At 39.7% G+C, this 24,600-nt stretch overlaps 1 protein-coding gene across 25 annotated transcripts in view; it reads right to left on the minus strand.

Annotated features, from left to right (window-relative positions):
* SYTL2 (synaptotagmin like 2) overlaps nt 1-24,600 on the minus strand; it is a 131,613-nt gene that overhangs the window by 94,673 nt on the left and 12,340 nt on the right. For 5 of the 25 annotated variants that reach the window (XM_070076386.1, XM_070076384.1, XM_070076376.1 and 2 more), the window contains exon 2: nt 5,602-5,730. The exons of the other annotated variants lie outside the window; for them this stretch is intronic. The gene's annotated coding sequence lies outside the window, so the exon portion shown is untranslated. The remainder of the gene's footprint in view (nt 1-5,601; nt 5,731-24,600) is intronic. 25 annotated transcript variants of the gene reach the window in all.

Consider the following 24,600-nt stretch of genomic DNA (forward strand, 5'->3'; position numbering starts at 1 on the left):
CCTTCCCTATTTACCTCAATGGATTATCTCCCATTCAATAACTACAACCCCATTTTATGAGGGAGTCAAAATCTTGGTTTCTGCAAGCAATCTCCTGTCCCACCATACCACAGGGGTCTTTGAGTGGATTTTAAAAAACCTAAATTTGGAATAGGTATCAGAGGTAGAGAGGTTGTGTGGGGAGGATGCCATTCTTAAATTATCAAAAATTCTTCTAAATCCTCTTATCTTTGACCTTGACCTCAGCTTTAAAAAACCAAGAGTCTGACATCTCGCTTTCTGGTTCTGCATTAACAGCCCTCCTCTAATTTGGCTTCCACAAGCAATGGGGTAAGAGGTGTTTGTATAATGTGTCACCAAAACCTAACATGGTACTTGACATACCAGGTGCCTCATTTATTGGAAAAATAAAGTGGAGGGAGAGAGGGAGGGAAGGAGGGAGAGAGGGAGAGGGAGAGGGAGAGGGAGAGGGAGAGAGAGAGAGAGAATGAGAATAGGGATCAGAGGGGAAAAGCAAGATAATTCAACAGGTAAAGCCAAAAATGGTTACAAGGGTGGTATAAAAAAAAGTTTGACAAGGCATATTCCATAAATGTATTTTTTAATCTCTCCTCCAAAGATGTCCACACTCTGTCCCTGGAACCTGTGATGATGTCACCTTACACAGTAAAAGGAACTCTGAGGATATAATTAGGGATCTTGACATGAAAAGATTTCATCAGACTATCTACAGAAGGCCAGTGTGATCACAAGGGTCCTAATAAGAAGGAAGCAGCACAGTCAGAAAGAGAGGGGAGCTACGAGGATGAAAACGGATGAGGATCTGTTTTGAATACGGAGGAAGGGAACATGAGCCAAGGCTTTCCCCCTAAGGCCTCCAGAAGGAACTCAGCCTGCTGACCTTTTGTTTTGACTTTAGCCTGAAAGGCCTGCTCAGACCTGAGATTTCTGAAACTGTAAGATAATAGATTTATGTTTAGAACTAGAATTGTTAGCATAGTAATGGGAAAATACGGTACAGTGCTGTGGCACAGAAAGTGAAGCCTCTGCCTGCAACGATGGCATCCCATATGGGCATCAGTTCAACTCCTGGCTGCTCCACTTCTCATCCAGCTCCCTGATGATGTGCCTGGGAAAGCAGCAGAGAATGGCCCAAGCACTTGGGTCCCTGCACCCACGTGGGAGACCTGGAAGAAACTCCTTGCTCCTGGCTTCAGCCAGGCTAGCCTCTGCCATTGCGGCCATTTGGGAAGTGAACCACTGGATGGAAGATGTTTCTCTCTTTCTCTAACTCTGCCTTTGAAATGAATAAATAAATCTTTTTAAAAAGAGTAATAGGAAAATAATACATAGCCTGAGGACAGACAGTGCTTCATATTCATCCTTTAATCCACAACTTGCTGCCTGGAGCCCTGTTAACAAAGTACATCCTCATAAATTACTGAGGTACCACCCAGGACACTTTATTCTCCTTGTCCTGTAGCCAGTCACTGCTAAGTTTGCTCGATTCAACCACTGCAATCCCCTCCAGTTTCACCCTTTCCTTCCCTTTTCTACAACTCATGTAGAGGGCTGTGATCATCTCTGAACATTTCTGGTTCTCCCTCACTTCTACCATACACAGTTCAGCTAGATTCATATCTCCAAGCACCACTTTGATCACATCATACCTCAAACTTCAAAACCTTCCCTTGGGGCCGGCATTGTGGCGCAGCAGGTGAAGCCGCTGCTTGCAAGCCAGCATTCCATATCAGAATGTCATTTCAATTCCCACCTGCTTAGCTTACAGTGCAGCTCCCTGTTATTGTGCCTGGGAAAGTAGCAGAAGATGGCCTGGGCCATTGTTACCCATCTGGGAGACCCAGATGGAGTACCTGGCTCTTGGCTTCAGTTTGGCCCAGCCCTCCCTAATGCGGCCATTTGGGGAGTTAACCAGCAGATGGAAGGTCTTTCTCTCTCCTTGTCTTTCTTGTTCTGTCTTTCAAATAAATAAATCTTTAGAAAAGGAAAAAAAAAAAAAACCTTCCTTAGCTCTTTCTCTTGATGGCAAAGGAAGTCCAAATTTCTTATCCTAGTATTGACATCCTTCTCATTCCAAACTTCCTATCCAACCTTCTTACCCATGGATCTCTTCCAAGTCCTTGAACTCCAGCCAAACCACTCTTCATATATTCCCTCTAAACCATCACCATGAGACCTTTGTTCATGCTGTTCTCTCCTTCTACAATGTCTTTCCTTTACATCTGCACACCCCCAAACCTTAGCCATCACTCAAATCCCGGCTTAAATGACAGTTCCTCCATAAATCGACTCTTAAAGTCCATTTCCCCTCCCGTTACCCCTACCATAAGCTGGCAATATTACCTCATTCACTGAGCCTTCATCACACTTATCTACACGTCTGTTATCTGAAGTAGGAAAGAGCCCAGGCTTCAGAGTCAAATGGATTCAGATACAATATGACCCTCTTGTACTAGTTACTTAACTTTCTCTGAGCCTTGGCCTCCTCATCCGCAAAATGGGCATCACATCAGTCTTACTAGGTTTCTGAGAAGAAACATATAGGTGTCTAATATAGCAATTATTCAACAGCCAGTGCAGCAACATTATCCTAACTCAAATACACGCTATTATAACTTAAATACATATCAAATTCCACTAAAGGCTTAAGGGAAAGATTTATGTCCATTTCATTTTTAGCCACATACTACCTCTCACAGGCAAAAAAGCCTCACAGGCAAAAAAGCCTAAAAACTGAGAAGTTACTGAAGTGTTGAGAGTCTCTCTCCAAAATTCTTGCCCTGTGTCAACTAAGAATGACCTCATCTCTAGACATTTCAGAGAGCAGAAAGGAAGCACACTGATCTCTTTCTGACAATGTTAGAATTTTTAAATTGGAAACTTTGCAAGATGCACTCATTGGCTACTGCCTCTAAACTTTTACCCCCAACCAACAGTAATAAGTGAGCATAGCTTTCATTAGCATAAGTTATGTGTTATTATTTTAACATCACTGAGTTCTAGCTCAGACAACTGTGGTTCCAGAACTGGTGGGACAAAGTTTGCTTTTACTCCATCATGTTTAGAAATCTCATGCTGTGGATTCGCCTTCATTCCTCAGTTGACTAGGCAACAGGATTACTTTCCTTTAAAGGCATTCCTTGGGGTGACAGTTGTGGCACAGTGGGCACAGTGCCCATATGCCATATAGAACTGCTGGTCTGAGTCCTGGCTATTCTGCTTCCAGTCCAGCTCCCTGCTAATATACCTGGAAAGCAGTGAATCGTAGCTCAAGTACTTGAATCCCTGCCACCGAAATGGGAGACCCAGATGAAGTTCCTGACTCCTGGTTTTGGTCTGGCCCACCTGGCTGTGCAACACTTTAAGGAATGAAGCAGTGGATGGAAGACCCCCCCCTCCCTCCTCCTCTCTCCCTCCCCCCTTCCCCTACATGCAACCACCATGTAATTAGTCAGTACCACCTCTGCCCAAGCATCATGCTAGGACCTTCACATACATGATGTCCTCCTTTAAGGTAGCTGTCCTGTTCCATAAGGACCTTCACTATTTGTGAGAAGGTGGGAGAAATGACCAACCATCTCTAAAACTGGACTTAACATTAAGTATCAAAATGAGCAGCAACCACCTCAGCCCCCAGTTCAGTTTTTCCAAACTCTATTCCCCTTATTACTTATTTCTCAGACAAGACTGACTGAGACTCATTACAATGTCTTAAAGAAAGACAAAAGCCCTAATGAACAAAACTCATGAAATATTCTGCTGGTCTTCTGGAGAAAAACAGCCAGAGCTGACCTTAAGAATTCCACTAATTCCCCCTACCACACAGACTAAAAATAGCTAAAAAGCATTTCTAGTTAGTGATGGCCTTTCCTTTAAAGGAAATAATATGCAAAAAGGCATGCTGGGGTCATTAGCCCAAACCATGCAGTCCCATGATAAATCCTTGGCCAAATGTTCCTATGAGAATCTGCCTTCACATGGCCAACACTAAAGTTTCACTGTGATAGTACCCTGCCTCCCACTTTCCTCCCCACTTTTTAAAGACATACATTATCATTACCTGCAGGGCCACCAGAAACTCATTTCCCCTTTCTTGGCCTCAGATTCCACATGTTGACTTCTAAGAGCTTCTCTCCCTCTAAGACTTCCTGAGAGGTACATCCAATGGCTCCCTACAGCCTTTAAGGTACAGCTCAATCCCCTCAGTGTTACACTGGCCCATCCAGATCTGGGCCCTGCCTTCCTCTCCATTTCGCTTATTGTAGGAGCCATAGCTTGATGTTCAAGTTATGACCACTCGGAACTCTGTGCCTTTGGAACATGTAGCTCCCTCTGACTTCAAGGACCTTCTCCAGTTTCTTAAACTCCTGGTCATCTTTCAAGAAATAATCCAGGGGCTGGTACTGTGGCACAGTGAGATAAGCTGCTGTCTGTTAGCATACCATATTAGAGCACCATTTTGAGTCCTGGCTACTCCGTTTCCAATCCAGCTCTCTGCTAACGTGCCTGGGAAAGCAGAAAAGATGGTCCAGTGCCTGGGCCCCTGCCACCCACATGGGAGACCCAGATGGCTCCCGGCTTTGTTCAGACCCAGCCCAGGCCACTGCAGCCATTTGGGATGTGAATCAGCAGACAGAAAATTGATCTTTCTCTCCCCTCCTCCCCCCACCAACACTCTTTATCTTTCTGTTACTCTTTCAAATAAATCTCTTTTAAAAAGACACAATCCAAGTCTCACCTAGCTCCTGATAAGTTGGGTTAGTCTCCTCCTCTGTGATCTCACAGCACTCTTCATTTTATAGCATCTATCTACCTGTCTCCCTTACAAGCCTGAGCTTTCCTTGGAGGTAGAGACACCAACTCCCTCTCTCTCCTCTATATTCCCAGCACCAGACCTGTCTCTGTCATTCAATACTGGATAATAATGTATCAAATTCCAACAAAGATCCAAATTCATTTTGTAGCATTATTCCAAAAGACCAGATATTTATTTATTTTCAAGAAATGTTTTCTCTGTTCAAAAAGAAAGCAATCTTCAGGCCTTTCCCTTATTAGGAAAAAAAATATATATAGCTGTTCAGAATTGTGACATCATCTTTATAGAGTTGAAAAATATATATTACATTGGTCCCAGAGAAACCTCTCTTTAAACCAACTGAACCACAGAAGATTCAAAGTTATAAATGATGTCCAATTCGGTGGGTTTCTTTCCTTTACCAAGAGGAAAGAAAACCTCCAAAAGGGATAAATTATATACTCAATTTTCAGAATATGTTCGACCAAGCCCTGGAAGACCAGATGAAAAGCAGCAAGAAAGAATATAATCTTGTATTGAAAATCAAAATACTTCATGAACTATTAATAACATTAAAAGGCATGTGCATGTATCATAGAAGATAAAAAGTGAATTGGTGTAATTAATTGGTAGGACTTGGACTTGAGGAGTTAGAAAAGAAACAGGCATTTTGCCTTCCTGTATTACCTTTTTTCATTGTTATATAGTTATCTCCATAGCACATGACAAACTATCCACATTTTACAGGTGAAGAAACTGAAGTTCTCAGAGGTTAAGGGACATACCTAAACTCACGCTTCTTCCATGAAACAAAGTCTGGATTGGAGCCCAGGTCTACATTACCCCCAAAGTTCTTCCAACAACCGAGAAGAACAGTGGTAAAGGCAGAAGAAAGGTTCCAGGCACATTGAGCCCTACAACAGAAACCAAAAATGTAAAGAGGAGCTGGGATGTCCCTCAAACCTCTGCACACGCAAGACACTGAGCTTTGAAATACAAAACATTGTTAAAATTGAGCAATGCAACAAGTTTTCAAAGGGACTTTCATTGTTTGTGTGATCCCAGTTTAGAAGCACATAAAAATAAATCTAAAGGATGAAGAGTAGGCAGGAAGTATGATATTACAGCAGCAAAGCTGTTTTTCCTAAACCATCACAAACACCTTGAACTGATCTGGAAAAGAGCTTGTTATATTTGCCAAAGCTTTAAAACACCTCCAAAGGCAGGCACAAATGATCACTGACACACCTATCAGAGCCAACCTCTGCCCTGCCTAGGGGCACACTTGAAGAATTGGGTTCCTGTCCTTCCTCCATCACTAATGACTGAAACCCTTGGCTTCCCTTACCTCTCTGGTGACAGTGCCTATACAATGAGATGTTTGGACTGAATCTCTCAGGTACCTTCCAGCTGTTTCTTTTTCCCCTCATGGGCATTAAACCAACTAACAAATGAATATCAAGACCACCCGCCAACCTAGATAAAGGAGCAAAAGATACAGAGGTACACTACTGGAGGTCCACAAAGTATCTTGCTGCCTGGTACAAAATGCCTTTTTAGAAACTAAATGTTTTTTTCCTAAGATGTAGTTATAGTAAAGAAGAGAAAGACAATAAGGATCATAGGGTACAGAAACTGGCCAGTCTTCTTCTCTTTCTGCCTTCCTCCATCCTTACGAAGTGTCCTCTGTTTGGGACTAACCTAGGCACAATAGACACAACTATTACATAGTAAGACCTGGCTCCTATTGTAAGATTTTAGCTCAAGCAATAAGAGTGTGGGTTTACATTATCCTGTAATACACACACACACCCCTCCAAACCACCTCAGGAGAAAGGAACAACAGGTAGGAATGAGTATCATCACAAGCCTGTCCTTTAAAGATATGAAAACTAAGGCTCAGCAAGGTCATGCGGCTTATCCAAGGTCACACAAGTGCCAGGTGACGGAGCTGGGAAACAAACACATTTACAAAGGAGGAAGAGAACTAGACAACAGGGTATATTTCAGTGTCAGTTGTGTGATTTTAGGGGAAATAAAAAAGATCAGGGCAGGGCTGGCACTGTGGTACACTGGGCTAAGAATCCACTTGAGACACTGGCATCCCATATGAACATTGATTCAGGTCCCAGCTTCTCCACTTGTGTTCCAGCTCGCTGCTATGGCCTGGGAAAGCAGTAGAAGATGGCCCAACTGTTATGGCCCCTGTGCCCATGTGGGAGACCCAGAAGGAGTTCCTGGCTCCTCACTTCAGATAGGCTCAGCTCAGGCCATTGCAGCCATTTGGGAAGTGAACCAACAGATGGAAGACATTTCTGTCTCTCCCTCTCTTTGTCTTATAACTCTACCTCTCTAATAAATAAATACATAACCTTTAAGAAAAAAAAAAAACAGAGATCAGGGCAAGAATCAGGAAGAGTCAAGACTTGAGTTGAGCTTTGGACAGGGAGCAAACTTCAGACAAATCACATGCAAATTCACTATGTTCAATGCATAAGATAGCATAAGCACTATTTTGGAAAGGGTAGAGTACAAAAAAATAAAAGGATGCCTAGACTTATACACATACAAAAGAACACTTTCATTTAAAAAGTAGGTATTCATAAGCCACCATTAGTATCCAGCAAGTGTGTGCCTGCAGTCTTCTTCCCAGGAGTAGAAATGGGTGGCCCTGAACCTTACCTGCCCCCTGGCATTCACAGTGGCATTAGGAAGACGGTTCACATGGGGTTAGGGATATGGGATCTGTACCACTGAGCTAAAGTGAAATCCTCTGACCTTGGCACTCTTGACCATTACTGCAACTCTCTAAGCTAACTGCCCTTCTCAGTCAAGGTGTTCCCCTGTGTAGCTGTCATTAATCACATGCTTGTATAGCAAGCCTGCCTTCCCAGGTTGCATTCATTGCTGCTGTGGCTCAAGAATGTAATTAATGAGCAACTTGGACCCACTCTTGTAGTAGGAAGGGAATGGCTGGGAAACATTTTGAGGTGATGATAGAGACTCAAAATTATAGAAGAGCTTAATAAAACAGACTCAGACTCTGAATACTACACAGAATGGTATTTAAGTCAAACAAACAAACAAAAAAAAAACAACAGAGAATTGAGAAACTGTACAATCATGTGGAGGTCCTCAAGAGGGGGTATCTCAGACACAAAGAGTGAAATCTAAGTTAAACCTTAAGCCTGGATCTGGTAGGGAACCTAAGTGATAGGAACTCTTTGCAGAATTACAGGTTTTACTTCTTACCAGTGAGACTTTGGTCAACCCTCCAGAATTCTAACTCCAATTTTATTTCATGAGGTAACCCTTCCAATAATACCTATTTCAGCAAGAGTTCTGAGATGAAATCCACCCAATACAGAATGAAATAAGATTCAACCATCCTGCCTTCCCAAACCCTCCCCCGCCAAAAGCAACTGGTAAACATAGGGATGGGTGGAGGCGGGACTAATGATGGTGTTTCTCAGGAAGTGGTTTTGGAGTTTGGACTTGAAGCTGAAAGTGACTCTTTCTACCAAAGGGAATTCAACCCTTCTCTTCCTTGACATCAGCTCACAGTTCTAATTGTGGGGCAAACACAATCCCTTGGGAAAAAGTTCCCAAGTTATAGAGCAGAACCAGTTCCAGCCTCTTCTCAGCCTTTCCAGCGTCTTGAAGGGGCTCATTAGAAGATGGCAAGGCCTTCTGCAGACACACACCAGTGGGGACTTGAAGATTTGAGTGACTGCTTAGTCATGTCTAAGATTAGTGAGGAGGAACAGGACACATACATGTGTGTGCATGAACACACAACCTATCTGAAACATAGGACACATACATTCTACATACACTATATATACTATGAATGTATCTATACAAGTAAATTCTATCCAATTTAGTTCTTAATCATTTGCAAGAGATTTAAAAATCCTGAGAATTCCTCACTCTATTAGTATTCAAAGAAAGTCTAGGTGATTGTTAAGCAATTGAACAAAAGATGTTCAAAAAGTTCACAAAAAATGAAAATTCTGAAAAATAATGCACGGATTTCAAAAGTTGCTTGCACCAAAAACAAGCTTATCTTTCAATTCCATTTTTCCACAAACTTTTTGAAGTACTCTTATAGAACCAAGATTCTGATTTCCAGGTAGTTAGTAAAATAAGCCTTCTTTTCCCTATAGAAGAATGTCCTAATATGGCTTATTTTGACCCAGATGTAATTACTTATTAGGAGGGGTAAAAGGATTATATGTAATAGAATAGTAATAATAACAACAATGACTATTAATATTGTTTCCATGAAGATCCCCCATGCTGGAATGTTTATTCAAGCCACCTCACTGAATCCTCAGTCCAACTCTGTAAGGAAATTTCCATGATCACTCCAATTTTACAAAAGAACTGAAATCAAAGAAGTACAATAACTTCACCTCTATATATCCTCTTAAATATTATGTTATATACAGATATAGGTAAATATTATAGATATAAGCTATTGCCTATAAAGTGACATAATGGTGCACTGCCATTGTGGTACACCAGGTTAAGCCACCTCCTGTAACATCAGCATTTCATATGAGCACTGGTTCAAATCCCAGCTGCTCCAGTTCCAATCTGGCTCCCTGCTGCTGCACCTGTGAAAGCAATGAAAGATGGCACAAGTGCTTGGGCCCCAGTATCCACCTGGGAGAACTTTATGGAGTTCCCATCTCCAGTCCAGCCCTGGCCATTGTGGCCATCTGGGGAGTGAATCAGCAAATGGAAGATCTCTCTTCTCTGTCTTTCCCCCTCTCTATCACTCTGCCTTTCAAATAAACAAATGAATCTTTTTTTAAAAAAGTGAAATAATGAAATTCCAAGTTTTCATTTTAAAAACTATAAACATACGAGTCACGTAGCACTCATAAAATCTCCTTTTTTCCCTAGTTGATGTATACCTTAAATAAAAGGTCACGTAGCACTCATAAAATCTCCTTTTTTCCCTAGTTGATGTATACCTTAAATAAAAGGAAAACTGAAAAGATTTAGGTAAAACAATTTTATCCGTAATTTTGATTTCAGAGGAAGGAATAAAACACTCATTTTATAAATTCTTAACTAGCAAAGGTCAATCAATAAATGGCTCTTATGGGCATGCTGTGTATGACTCATTAGATACATCTCAGAGCACAAAGGGGCCATGACTGCAGACCACTGTATTAGAGAATACTGTCTGGAGATTATGCAAGGTTGGTTTTACTCCCAGCTCATCTGCTCCCTTTTGATGTGGTACTGGGAAAGTCACTTTCACCTTGTGAAATTCTATCTCCTCATTTGCAAAGTTAGGGCACTGAAAAAGATGTTCTCTTTCATAGATGCCTTCCAACAATAAAATTCTGTCACTCAGGTGAATGAAACAGCACAATTCAGGACACAGCAAAATTTTGCTACAATGAAAATGGCCCAGTAGCTTATTAGTAAACCTCTCATCTCACTCCAAAGCCCAGAGTTGCACCATCCCAAAGGTCGCAGAAGCAGGTTAAAATAGTCAGTCTTTCACCTATTGTTAGCCTCCTCTAAAGAGTGGGATAATTTTCAACCACATTAAAAATCTCTTTATAATACTGTGAAATATGTATATTTGATCTTTGTCCCCATTTCCTGAAACACAGCTCCTAAAACCCTTGGTATCTTGGAGGGAAAAGAGTGCCTTGTGTAAGCTGATGAGATGATTGATTGGTGGCTGGAAGCCCTGTGGTAGCTTCTGAATGGGAGCTGGTTCCAGGAAAAACTAAGGTGTGATTAGAGAGAGGCAATTTTCAGTCCCACCCACCACCCTCTGGAGAAGTAGGAAGAGCTGAAAGTAAAGTTCATCATCAATGGCCAATGAATTAATCAATCATGACTATGTAACAACACCCCCAAAGAACTGGGTTTAGAAAGCTTCCAGATAGCTGAGCAGAGTGCATGGAAAGTCTTGAAGCAGCCTGGTATGGAGGTCAGGAGTGTGTATGCTGTAGCTGCACTTACTGGCTAGAGTTTTGCTGCCACTTATGAGTTACTTAGCCTGTGTAGGTCTCTTTCCTTACCTTGTCATGTTGTGAGAAATTCATGAGTTGATATATATAATGTGCTTATAACAGTGCCTGGCATATAGTAAGTGCTAGGTAAATCTTTGAACCGCACAGAGTAATTCTCTAGATGGTCTGCATTGTACTTTCTATGTCTCTTGCTTCTCTTGCCCCTTCCTCTGACCCCTGTGGACTCTCTAGCCTGGCTCATTTTCTGACTCAGATTCTACCCACAGATTTCCTCAGAATTGACCTCCTGTTAGCATGCCTTAGAGAAGAGGCCCCAGGAAAACACCAGCTGCTTGCTGGGCCCTATCCAGCCACAACAGCAATGTGCTACGTGTCCCATGGCAGACTTCTTGGCATGATCCAAGAGAGTGCACTAAAATCAACCTCCATAAGGTAGTTAGAAGTTCATCTTTAACCCCAAGGAGAATGCTCACCTTTGCCAAGGGGAAAACATACATTTCCCCAGAAGAGGCATTGGTGAATTCAGATAAATTAAGACTATGCTTAGCCAAAGTTTAATGATGGAGATGGTGCAATGCAAGGGTCTGAAAATAGAGCTTGAGTTTTCATTGTTGCTGAACCACTAAATTCAGTGTTGCTGAACCTCAAATTCCTTCTGCCACATTCTACCATAAGAAGCCAAAGCCACCAAGAGGAAAAGAAAATGTGGTGAACCTCATGAATGTCTCACAAAAATAAATAAATTAACAGATGAAGGAAAAAACTCCTATCTAAAGATTTGATATCTTCTGCCTCACTAATTTTTTTCCCACCTTAGTTGAGTGAAAAGTGGAAGAAAACACCAAAGGGGATGCAGGAGAACTAGGCAGGCCACAGTGCTTTTTCATTTCAAATTCAGAGTCCATAATTATATCATTCCCTAAAATAATGGCTATCAGATGCCATTACTACTTACACTGAGACACAAAGGGAACAAATGTTATCATGGACTCAACTTTATTACATACTAATTTTATTAAATTTATGCACATTAGAAGCATAGAAAATTGCCCATCTCTACGTTCACACACACACACACAAATACAAAAAACACATCATTTTGAATCTTAGTTTTTAATTTCTTTCCCCAATTCCATAGAGTTGTAACGAAAATGTGTTCTTATCATCTAGCTTATAAACTAGTTTTCTATCAGTCCTGACAATCACTAGTTGCACCACCGTATGTGATTGCCTAAGGAGACCCAGAAGCATTTGCACATATTTAATGCAGTATCTTTTTACTTGGGCATTCTTCTCATTTGAACCAATCAGAAGAGATTTCAAGATAGGAAGGGAAGAAGTGACAGATGAGAAAAGGGCATTTTAAGTCATAGAAAGCCCACACTCTTTCCACATGGAAGTCAGCTATGTTTGGTCACTATAGTAAAAAAGACTTGAGTGCCCCACTAAAGGCTGGGGGCAAAATACCAATGAGGTCTACTGGAATCCAGTCTCACCTGAGCAGAGAGGTTCTTGCGATTCTAAACAAAATAAAAATGAAAAGACATTCATTAACTACTAGAGGCAATAGGACAGAGCTTCAGGATAGGTTCAAACATACAAGATAGCTTACTCAAGGGCAGCTGGAAATGAACTCCCCTGAGGGAGAGAAAACAGAAGGAAAAGTAGAATTCACCTTTCCCATAACCATTATTTTGAAAAAATGCTTAATATTTTCTGAGGGAAAAATCCTTGTCTAATACTTTTATAAAAAGAAAAGCAGATCTTTAAGCAATTTCAGCATAAACTTCTTCCATTTCTGTTTCTGAAACTATTCAAAAGACTAATTTCTAAAGATTCTTTTAAAAAAGATTTATTTATTTGAAAGTCAGAATTACTAAGAGAGGGGGAAAGATGGAGAGACAGACATCTTCCATCCTCTGGTTCACTCCCCAGATGGTCACAACAGCAGGGGCCAGGTCAGGCCGAAGTCAGGAATCAGGAGCTTCATCTGGGTCTCCCCCATGGGTGGCAGGGGCCCAGACAATTGGGCCATCTTCCACTGCTTTTCCCGGGCCACTAGCAGGGAGCTGGATCAGAAGTGGAGCAGCCAGGATGGCATCACAGGCTGCAGCACAATGCTGGCCTCAAATTTCTAAAGATTTTTTTTACATAATCATTTTAATCATTGGAAAAACTTACAGGTCCCTTGAATTTGTGCAGAAGAATAGAAGGTAAAATCATCAATTTTTAAATACTGAAGTCAATTAGAGTCCAAAAGAATTTACATGAGGTCTACAGCATGAACTTGTAGTTTACTTTTCTCCAAAGAAGCTATACATGGAGAGCTGCAGGCCACTGATATCCAGGAATCAACAAAAGTAAATTCTATTCACTTGCTTTTTAGTAGAATGTAAGTAGCACAATATCTCACTCAAAAAATACTTGTTGAAAGAGTTCAAATGAAAGAATGAATGAAATATCCGCAAGGAAAAAGTGACATTGGTTCTGACTTCAAACTCTGCCTAAGATTATAGTCAACTTTATGCTAAATAAGTACTATTTTTAAAAATCCTGTTCAAACCAGCTTTATTTATAATAGTCAAAATTTACAAATAACCCTAATGCTATTCAACAGGTGAATGGTTAAACAATCTCTGGCACATCTATACTGTGGGATTCTAGTAAGCTATAAAATGAATAAATTATTGAAACACACAACTTGGATGCATCCCACGGGAATTATGCTGAATGTAAAAAGCTAATTCCAAAAGATTACATATTGTATAATTCCATGTATGAAAGGGCAAAATTATAGAAATGGAGAACAGATTAATGGTTACGCTTTTGGGAAGTAGGGAGGTAGGTGTGGCTATAAAAGAACAAGAAGGAATATTGGGAGATGGAGCTAGTCAGTAACTTATCAATGATTGCAGCTACAAATGATAAAATTGTATACAACTTCACACACAAAGGTGCATGTGCACACACACAAGTACATGTAAAACTGGACAAATCTACATTGTATCCACGTCAGTTTCCTGATTATGAGCTATAAGCTGGGCAAGATAAGGGAAACATGACTCTCTGTGTCATTTCTTATAACCTCATATGAACCTACAAGTATCTCAAAATAATTTTCTTTAATCCAGAAGCAAACTCTCCTCTGCCACCCTCAGCACCACCAACCTGAATGCACATGTGCTATGCATGTATCACGGGGTAGGGAGTGTTAACACAGAAAGCTTTCCTAACCACCTCCAAAGGTCTCTCCCACATCTCAACTCTCAATGTATCAATTGTTTTTTAGCCCACAATCTAACTCTTGCTCTTACATTAAGAACAAATATTTCAGGATTTTTATCTCTTAACCTAGGATAAAATCTAAAACTTGGCCCATGTCTTATATTTGTTCGATACTCTCTCAGTGCCTAGCACAATGGTGAACCTACAGAATAAATGAGATTGCTTTTAACAAATGAATAAGTCAACAAATGAATTCCTATTCATAGACTGGAAATTTACAATGCTGTTGCTCTAGTTTTGTCAACTTCAAAGGTCAATAATATTTATGTCCATTTGCCTTACAGACATTAAAGACCATCTCCCCCTGAGCCAAGCACACACAGACAGCTTTAATCAGAGAGCTACACTGATCACTTTGTTAAATTTTCTGAACCTCAGATTTCTCATTGAGGAACTAGGGAATGATACTTTTTTTGCAGGTTGCTATGTGAAGAAGACATAGTTCATAAAATGTCAAGCTCATTAAATGCTTAATGCTAACCTCACTAGATAACTCAAAAAAAATTTTTTAGCCTTCCCTAGGTACTTCCAAGAACTAATACTCATTTCATAATTCTATATGATGACAAGTTTTGTCACAATTGATATTACTAGTTCCCTAAGCTTTTTTAAAAGAATTATTTTAATTGTACATACTTAGGGAGTACATTGTGATAATTCAACACATATATTCAGTGGATAATTTTCAAATCAGGTTTGGTAACATTTCTTTTCATATATTTTTTTAAGATTTTTGATTGACATTCAACAATTGCATATATATGTGGGGTAGAGTGTGACAGTTCAACAAATATACACAATGTGTACCAATCAAATCAAGGAATTAGTGCTTCCCCATCCATATCATCAGTCTATGCTTGGAGCCTGTAAGCTTCTCTCATCTACCCATTCATAAAATACATGATAGGTTATTGTGAATTCCACTGTGCTATAGAACACTAGAACTTCTAACCATGTCCTTGTACCCATTATCCAAATTTCATCTATTCCCACACAAACCTTTCCCAGTCTCTGATAATTACTACTCTACATTCTCATTGGCTTTTTTTTTTACGCTTCCACATATGAGAGAAAATGTGATATTTATCTTTCTGAATCTGACTTGTTTTACTTAACATGATGACTTCTAGTTTCATCCATTTTATGGCAAATGATATATCATTCTTTTTATGGCTGAAAAATACTCCATTGTGTATATATACACCCACATTTTCTTTGTTCACTCATCTATATAGGGACTCTTAGCTTGGTTCCATATCTTAGCTATTATGAATAATCCTGCAGTAAACGTGGGTGTACAAGTATCTCTTTCATATGCTGACTTCAGGTCCTTTGGACATATACCCACAAGTGAAATAGATCTGTTTTTAGTTTTCTGAGGAACTTCCATGCTGTATTCCATATGGCTGTACCAATTAACATTCCCACCAATCATGCATTAGGTTTCATTTTTTTCCACATCCTTGTTAGCATTTGTCTTTTTAATAGTAGCCACTCTAACTGGAATGAGATAATTTATTGTGATTTTGACATGTATTTCCCTGATGAGTAATCGTGTTGATATTATTTTCATAAATCTGTGGGTTATTTGAATTTATTCTTTTGAACAGAGTTAATATCATTTGCCCATTTTTAAGTTGGATTTTTTTGTTATTGAGTAGTTTGAGTTCCTTATGTATTCTGGATATTAATCCTGGATATTAATCACATGACCAGTTTGCAAAAATTCTCTCCCATTCTGCAGGTTATCTCTTCATTCTGTTCATTATTTCCTTTGCTATGTAGAAGCTTCTTAGCTTGATACAATCCTATTTGTCTAATTCTGGTTTTGCTGCGTGTGCTTTTGGGGTCTTATCTGTAAAATCGTTGCATATACCAATGTCTTGAAGTATTTCCCCTATGCTTTCTTTTAATATTTTTATCACTTCAGGTCTTATGTTTGGGTCTTTGATCCATTTTGAGTAAATTTTTGTCTGAGGGGGTTGTATTTTAGTCTTCTGCATATGTTTATCCAGTTTTCCCAGCAAAATCACAGTCAATTCTTAATAAGCATAAGCAGTCTTTTCAACAAATGACCAGGGTTTTATTCACATAGTACCCTCCTCTAAAGATAAAATTTTGCTTACATTTACAGTGGCAAAAGTAACATGGACAAAGTCAATGTAAACAAGGGATGCAGTAAAAAGAGGCAAGTTCAAGTATAAGGAAATAAGGCAATTTATATAGTTATTAGGACAGTGTGCTACAAGTCCTTCCCCCAAATCACAGTGGAAGACAGCCTATCTTGGGCTTTCTCTTCTTTCCCATGGTTCTGTCCATAGACAGCACAGACATCTGAAAAGCCTCCTGCCCCTTACATTAAGAATGGTGGGCTGGAGGTGCTGGAGGGAGGGCCTCTGCTTATTATCCCTGCTTAGGGAAGATATTTGTTTTCAAGATTAGCCGACTGCTTCTTCACAGTACTGGGAGTGTCTTAATCTACTCTTACCTGAGGGTGGTAACTTCTCCCCCAAGTGTGCAGCTGTCTGAAAACATATTTGCTCTTGATGTGTCACTGGGTCATGAGGAGTTCTCTGAGAAATACTTTACACATGGGTGTCTCCAAACCCAGGCAGTGAATATATTTGCTGACCCATGAAGCAGGGTTAGACAAACACTGAATATGTTTCAAGGTTCCAGATGTTTTTTTTTTTTAAGATTTATTTATTTTATTTGAAATGCAGAATTACAAAGAAAGGGAATAGGAGAAGAAGAAGGAGAGGGATCTTCCATCTGCTGGGTCATTCCCCAGATGGCCTCAACGGCCGGGGCTGTGCCAGGCCAAAGCCGGTAGCTTCATCCAGGTGTCCCACATAGATGGAAGGGCCCAAGAACTTGGGCTATACTCTGCTACTTTCACAGGTACATTGGCAGGGAGCTGGATCTGAAGTAGGACATGAACCAGAACCCCTATGGATGACATCAGAGGTGGCAGCTTAACCCACTGCACCACAGCACACCCAGGTTTCAGTTTTTAAAAAATAACCTAACTCATTTTGTTGGTCAGTCAATAGCATTTTTAGGCCTTCCTATATTCCTGATCTCTGCTTGAAATTGAGAAGGAATCATTTGTGACTGTGATACAGAAAGTCTCCTTCTTACCACTATGGTCTAATTCTGCCCACTGACATTTCTTTGCTTTACTTCTGGCACAATGATCTTGCATGACACACAACACATATGTCAAAGCAAAGGTCTTAAGACCAGATTATCATTACAAGAACATTCTATGTAACTAGAAGAAGCATATAAGACAGAGAGAATTTGAAGATCTGCCCATATCAAACAATGAAGGTACAGGTATCTGCAAATCCCAGAAAAGATGAATGTTTCCCAGAATTACAAATTTTTAAAGCCATATTCTCTTCCTTAGTAAAATAATTAACAATAGCACCCTTACTAAGTATTTCCTATGCACCAGACACTATATTAAGCGCGTAAAAGGATCATCTCATTTTAATCTTTAAAATGAGAAAAATGTATATAATATTATTCTACTTTAAAGATGAGAAAACTTCAGCTTAGAAAGACCAAGGAAATAAACCCAGAATCCACTCTCTCATAGCTGGTGTTCTTGATCCGTACACTAACTTACACTACTACGTGCTTTCTTGGTTTAGAGAGAAAGCCAAAGTTATTATTGCTGTTACTGAAATAATAGTGTATATAATGCAGATTCTTCACAACATATTAGGCTAAATCATTATAAAACTTATTCAACTTTGACCTACGGAAAAGGCAATTTCACTTAGATCTAATAGAATATATCAAGAGACAGAAGAAGACTTGAAGTTAGCCCTAGCAAAGCTCCTGACTAGCTATGTAACTATAAGGTGAAGAGGAAAAACTGATTTTGTAATTAGGCTCTCTTCCACGTGCATAATTATAACAGAAAAAGAGGGAGGAGAAGCATAATTCATTAAACAATTCTTTATTAAGTGTCTACTACATGCTAAATGCTGTGCTTTCTCTTTCCTTATAAATTCATTTGTATTTCACAAACAGCCTCCTAGCAGCTTGCTGTGATTCCTGGTTCCTACATACCTGAGGATTCTTGCATGTCTATTCACGGAAACTGAGGTGTGCCTTATGGTACTGGTAGTTCCTTCCAGAGCCCAGTTCCACAGAAGAGAACCAAGGACTCCAGAAACCACTTTAATGTGAAGGGATAAATGAAGTATGGCAGAAGAAATATTCATGTGAACAAATGTGTGCATCTTGTAAGAAAAATATACCCACCTCTCAGTATATAATACTCTAGCTCAGAGTCCAGAAAAAATATTTCTCTTTACTTGTACCTCACTAGGAAGACAATTATCTAGATTTTTAATTTACAAAAATTCAAGGGCCCATGAATTTAATCTACTGGTTAAGACTCACATCCCACGTTAGTTGTCCCTGGGTTTGAGTCCCAACCCACTCCTAAATCCAACTTCCTACTAATGCATGCCCTAGGAGGCAACAGGTGATGGTCCAAGTGGTTGGATCCCTGCCACCCATGTGGGAGACCCGGACTGAGTTCCTAGATCTGATTTCAGCTTGGCCCAGCCCCAGCTGTTACCAGCATTTCAAGAGTGAACCTTCAAATGGAGGAGCTCACTCCCTTTGTCTCCCTCTTTCTCTCTTCTGTCTCTCAAATAAATAAGCTCCATAATTTTTTTTTTCGTTCCATAATGGAAGAGCCTTCAGCTTTGTAGGTATAATACTTGCACATCTCATCACAATGTTTGCAATGAGTAAGGACTGGGAGTAGAAGATTATGAGAAAACATCAAACTGCAAGCCTGAAGATACTGATTCAAACTGGCTGTGCTACCTCCTGGCTTTGTGAGTCCTGGAGTGAGGAATGGGATAGATTTCCTCTAAGTACTTTTCCCACTCTAAAGGTTGACCATTCCCTTATAATATAAAGTTTCTACCATCTAATCTGCATCTGTTCCCTTTTGTACTGAGGATACAGCTGTTTTCCAACATACCTGCAATAGCTCTTCAAATACATACTTGAGGACTCTCACAAGTGCCCATTAAACTCCCTCTCCTCCACCTTAAGTCAAAAATTCCAAAGAAAGTCAGGTGGTTGCCACTTCACTCCTTCTCCTCTTTCCTAAATCAAAGTAACAGATGAGTCTGGAGTTTAGCAGGATGTTGACAGTAACTCATATGGGTCATACATCTTAACTTTGAGCTCCTAAGAAAAGGAATACATGCTGTGAGTAGATGTTTGCTTTCTGAACTTCTTCTAACCACAAAAGACCCAAAACTCCCGACCTCCTTCTCTGAGAAATCTACTAGCTGCAGTGGGAATACAAATGCTTAAAGAGAAGGAAATTAATAAACTTGATGTACATAAAATCTAGTTGAGAAGATCAAACCTACACATAATACCTAACTGGTGAATTCCACAGGACAGGTGATTATTATGTGCTAAATTTGGTAACATACTCAACAACAATCACAAGAAGTCAGGTAGAAAGGGTGAGATGAAGGGTAGCAACAGATCCAGAGAAAGATTGGCATAGGAGGTTAGGCTCTTAATTGTTGAATATGACTTAACTCCTAGAGAAACAATAACACCAACCTAACCTCCAGTGAGGGGTGATTTTCAAGTTGGAGATGGTCCTGGGCTCTACCAATAGAGTGCCTTCAAGCTCACCTGGATTTCTAGGGTAGTTCAGAATAGACTGTTAGGGTAGTGGAGTCAGTTAGGGTAGTGGAGGCCAAATGTTATTTTGCCTGTCAAGGCAAAACTTTTCCCAAGTCAAGGCTGCTTACTTTTCACTGCATAACACATAGCTTAGATGTCTCGTCCTTTTAATGTGAATTATCTTCGTAGGGGGCGCCTATGAAATGTGTCATTGTAAGCAACTTGGAGTCTCCAGAGTGATATTTTTTCGCTTTTCCTATAAGAATTCCTTGGACACAATAAACCAAAGAGAAAAGACAATTTCACAAAAGGAATCATAGAAGAAATTGTTTGTTAATAAACACACACTCCCACCAACATTCTTTGATTCAGAGCTTTTGTTATCTCTCCTTCACTGCAAAATACAGATAACCAGAAGGAAGGAAAGAATTTGAAATTTTTGATTATTAAATTCTATGTATAAAGGTGAGAGTTTTCTTTTTTCTCTTTAAAGACTCCAAATTACAAAGTTTATCAGAGATAGACATGGAGAAAAATTTCATGTACTTTCAGCTTTTACAACATCCATGAAATTTAAGCTGATATATCTCATGACCAGTGTTTTATAAACCTGCGCCTAGAAATCAAGAGTATGCCCTCAACATTTCCTGTCATGGAAATTGTTCCAACAGACAAACAAATAGGCATTTCATGGTTTTGGTCTCACAGCTGTCACATTATTTAGTTACACACAAATAAAAAATCCTATTACCAAAAAAAGATTGGAGAATTGGGCTGGAATTTGGCACACAAGCTTGTTCACATTGTTTTACTCAGTACCCTCCTTCAATGCAAATATGGAACTTCAAAATATTTAATTAAAAATAACTATGTGGTCTAAACAGTAAGTCCAATGTAACTGTAAAATGTCAAAATAAGAATTTTTACTAATGTTTCTCTACCATTAATTAATGACATTTTGTAACTCACTGGAGTAAAGAACTCACAGTTCCTCAATTCTCATCTCCCAAAGGCTCTAAAGAGCAGATCTGAATTCTAATGGACAACAGAACATACAATAAAACCTCCTATTCTTTAAAGTCATATAATAGATTTTTACACTACAAAACTCAGGAGTACCTAAATCCCAACTAAGCAAGATATTGGTCCATAAACTGGTCCCCCTTTTAGGGAAATTGCGCTGACAAAGTCTTTTCTCCTTTTTTGGGCTTGATTTCTACTAATTACTTGGTCTTTGAAAGGGGAGGGAAAAAATCATTATATTGGAAAGAAAAGTGCAAGAAATAAGACTCAAACATGAATTACTACTTCTTTCTGAAAAAGATTTTAAATTATTATTTGAAGTTTACATAGAATTAAAAGAAAAGCATGTAGGGCAAGTGTTATGTAGCACCAGATTAAGCTGCCACTTGGAATGACCATACCACCTTATCAGAGTGCCTGATTCAAGTTCTGGCTACGCCATGCCTGACCCGGCTTCCTTCTAATGCATCTGGGAAGGCAATGGATGATGGCCCGAGTATTTGGGCCTCTGCCACTCGTATGGGAGATCCTGATGTTGCGCCTGGCTCCTGGCTTTAGCCTGGCCCAACCCTGCCTTTTATGGCCATTTGTGGAATGAACTAGTAGAAGAAAGATGTGACTGTCTCTCTAGTTCTGCCCTTCAAATAAATTAATCTTAAAAAAAAAAAAAAAAAAAAGGAAGGGACAGTTCTGTGGCACAGTGTTAAGGCACACTTAAATAGTGCCATCCCATATGAATGCTGGTTCGAGTACCACCTGCTCTTCTTCCCATCAAGTTCCCTGCTAATGGTTCTGAGAAAGCAGCGAAAGATGGTCCAGGTACTTTAGTTACTGCCGCCCACATGAGAGACCCAGTTCCTGGCTATTGGTTTCAGTCTAGCCTCACCTGGGGAAATTGTTACCCTTTGGGAGATGAATCAAGGGATGAAAGAACTTTATCTGTCTCTCCCTCCCTATCATTCTGCCTTTCAAATAAATAAATAAGTCTTTAAAAAAAAAAAAAGGAAAAGCAGAATTTCTAGGAATTCCTCCAGGAATTAATGGCAAGTAGAGTCTTTTACCTGTACTTTTCTTCCAATAAATAAACCAAGAAAATCCAAGAAATGCATGGCCTTTAAAATGCCCAGGTTCCCATTTCCTTATAATATCAGTAAAGAGCATAAGTGTCTGCACTTTGGTTTCCACATTTACGTCTCAGAATTAGCTCTTACCATGTGACGTTGGGCAAGTTACTTAGCTTCCTCACTGGTATAATACTTAAAATAGTGATGTGAGGATTAAATGAGTTTGGATGTTAAAGGACCTAATGTGTAGAGTCCATAGTGAACACAATGCATGTATCAACTGTTATTATTACTAACATCTCCAATAAATCTATTCTCAACATACCAAATAAAATCACAACTCACCAAGAAAAAATGTTTCCTTTGCATTTTTTGAAACAATGATGGCCTAGCCCAAGGTTCATCAGTTGATTTTTAAAAGTTGAATAATCTCATCCTCAGTCAGAGAATACTAACGGGAGCTGGAGACTGGACTGCTGTGTGCTTTGGACAGCAGAAGCCAGATACTTGGGCCCAGTAGTCTCAATTGCATTCATTTAACAAATGTCAATTGTGTCCCTAGCTGGGCACTGTACCAGGTGTTGAATTTATTTGCTCAAGGTCAACACTTTCCACTGCACCCTTTAGAGCCCAAGGCCTTGTTTCTTTCTGCAATGTGATTATCTAAAATAAATGTTATATTAAAAACATGCCTCAAGATGAAACTATAAGAATAGTCGAGCAAATGCTAAATTGTCCATTTCTATTTTCTTCCTTATAGTTCTGGAGCATAAAAATCCTCACCCACCAATTAAAATTGATAAGACAGATTATTCTCAGATGATGAGTTTTTGCCAAATATCTACAGAAAGGATGACCTCAGCCAAGCTGTCTCTGAAATCAACAAACAGAGCATTTAATTAAGAGGCCTATTGGAACGTCCATATCCCACACTGGTGAGCCTAGTTCAAGTCCCAGCTCTGCTTTCAGTTCCAGTTCCTACTAATGTGCACCCAGGGAAGCAGCAAATGATGGTACAAGTATTTGGGTCTCTGCCACCCATATGAGACACAGACTGAGTTCTGGGTTCCCAGCTTCAGCCTTGCCTAACCTTGGCTGTTGCAGGCATTTAGGTAGTAAACCAAACAATGGAAGATCTCTCAGGTTCTGTATGTCTGTGTCTCTTTCTGCCTTTCAAATAAAATTAAAGTAAGTAAATTTAAACATTTTTTGAAGTTCATGGAAAATAGATATTATAAAAAAAATAGTCGCAGATTTCAAAAATTTTTTAAAAAACAGAGCAGACCACCAGTGCCCCTCCCTTATACCTATCACTTTGTGAAGAGAGCTAGGAAGGTTGCCACCCTGTGAGTCCCAAAGGACACAGGAAAGGTAACAGATAAGCATAGAGCTGATACATAAGCTGTCACTGCCAAAGAAATTCCCTTCTTTAAAACTTCCAGTGAGGCACGGGAAGCTTGAACTTCCCAACAGAAGAGCTTTAGCATTTGCTGACACCCACATAAGTGCTGACACTTGTCAAAGAGCTCATATAATGATCCAATATTATTGTATGAGGTCACACTAGTGTGTTCAAGCAGCACAGTGGAGAAAAAGCACTTATTTGGGATTCAGATATGAACTTAATAGTTATATGACCCTGGGCCAATATTTAACATATCTACAGTTCATTTTCCTTATCTATATTAAAAGGGTAAATTTCCTACCTTTGAGGATCTTTCTGATGATTAAAGAAACATTTTATGCTAAAATTCTAGCTGACGTCTGATACACAATAGAATTCCAGCATTACAGATGCCCTAAACACCTATTAATTCTAGGCAGGAAAAAAAATATCTAAGGGATCTCATCGCCTGAGTTAGAGGAATAATGACAGGGAATCTTAAGCAAATCTTGCCCCTAACTTTTCTAACAGCCTAGTTATGATAATTGACATTTTTAGGACTCTGGGAGTACCTGAAATGCTAGAAAAATGCAACCAACCCTTCTCCAGAAGCTTTTTCACCCAAATTTTCCCATAAGCAACTAAGAAGGTGTCAACTTTATCCTACAGAGTACCATGTACTCTGGAACAGCAGCCTACATCTTCCTAGCTGTTCTGCCCTTCTCTTTCTAACCAAATCCCAAATGCAGCCACTAAAAAAAAAGGGGGGGGGGCTGGCGCTGTGGCACAGCAGGTTAAAGCCCTGGCCTGAGGCGCTGGCATCCCATAAGGGCACTGGTTCTAGTCAGCTGCTCCTCTTCCAATCCAGCTCTCTGCTATAGCCTGGGAAAGCAGAAGATGGCCCAAGTTCTTGGGCCCCTGAACCCAAGTGGGAGACCCAGGAGAAGGTCCTGGCTCCTGCCTTCGGATTGGCGCAGCTCCCGCTGTAGCGGCCATCTGGGGAATGAACCAGTGGATGGCAGACCTATCTCTCTGTCTCTCTCTCTCTCTCTCTCTCTGTAACTCTTTCAAATAAATAAAATAAATCTTAAAAAAAAAAAAAAAAAAAAAGAACACACATTTGGCTATTTGTTTCCCCATCAGTTATCTGCAAACAGGATAACTCTTAGAGTACAGATAAGCAATTTGCCTTACTTTCTTTTCATTCACTCAATAATGTCTTTCTTATCTGAAGTTTGACAAAAACATACACTTTACACTAAATGCAAAACCTGAACATATCTGGAGTCTTGGAGACTACATCTCTTAAGTGTTACTGGATCTAGTTTTAAAGTCAGAAAA

This window comes from Oryctolagus cuniculus, chromosome 1, assembly GCF_964237555.1.
Source record: "Oryctolagus cuniculus chromosome 1, mOryCun1.1, whole genome shotgun sequence".
NCBI classification, from domain to species: Eukaryota; Metazoa; Chordata; class Mammalia; order Lagomorpha; family Leporidae; genus Oryctolagus; species Oryctolagus cuniculus.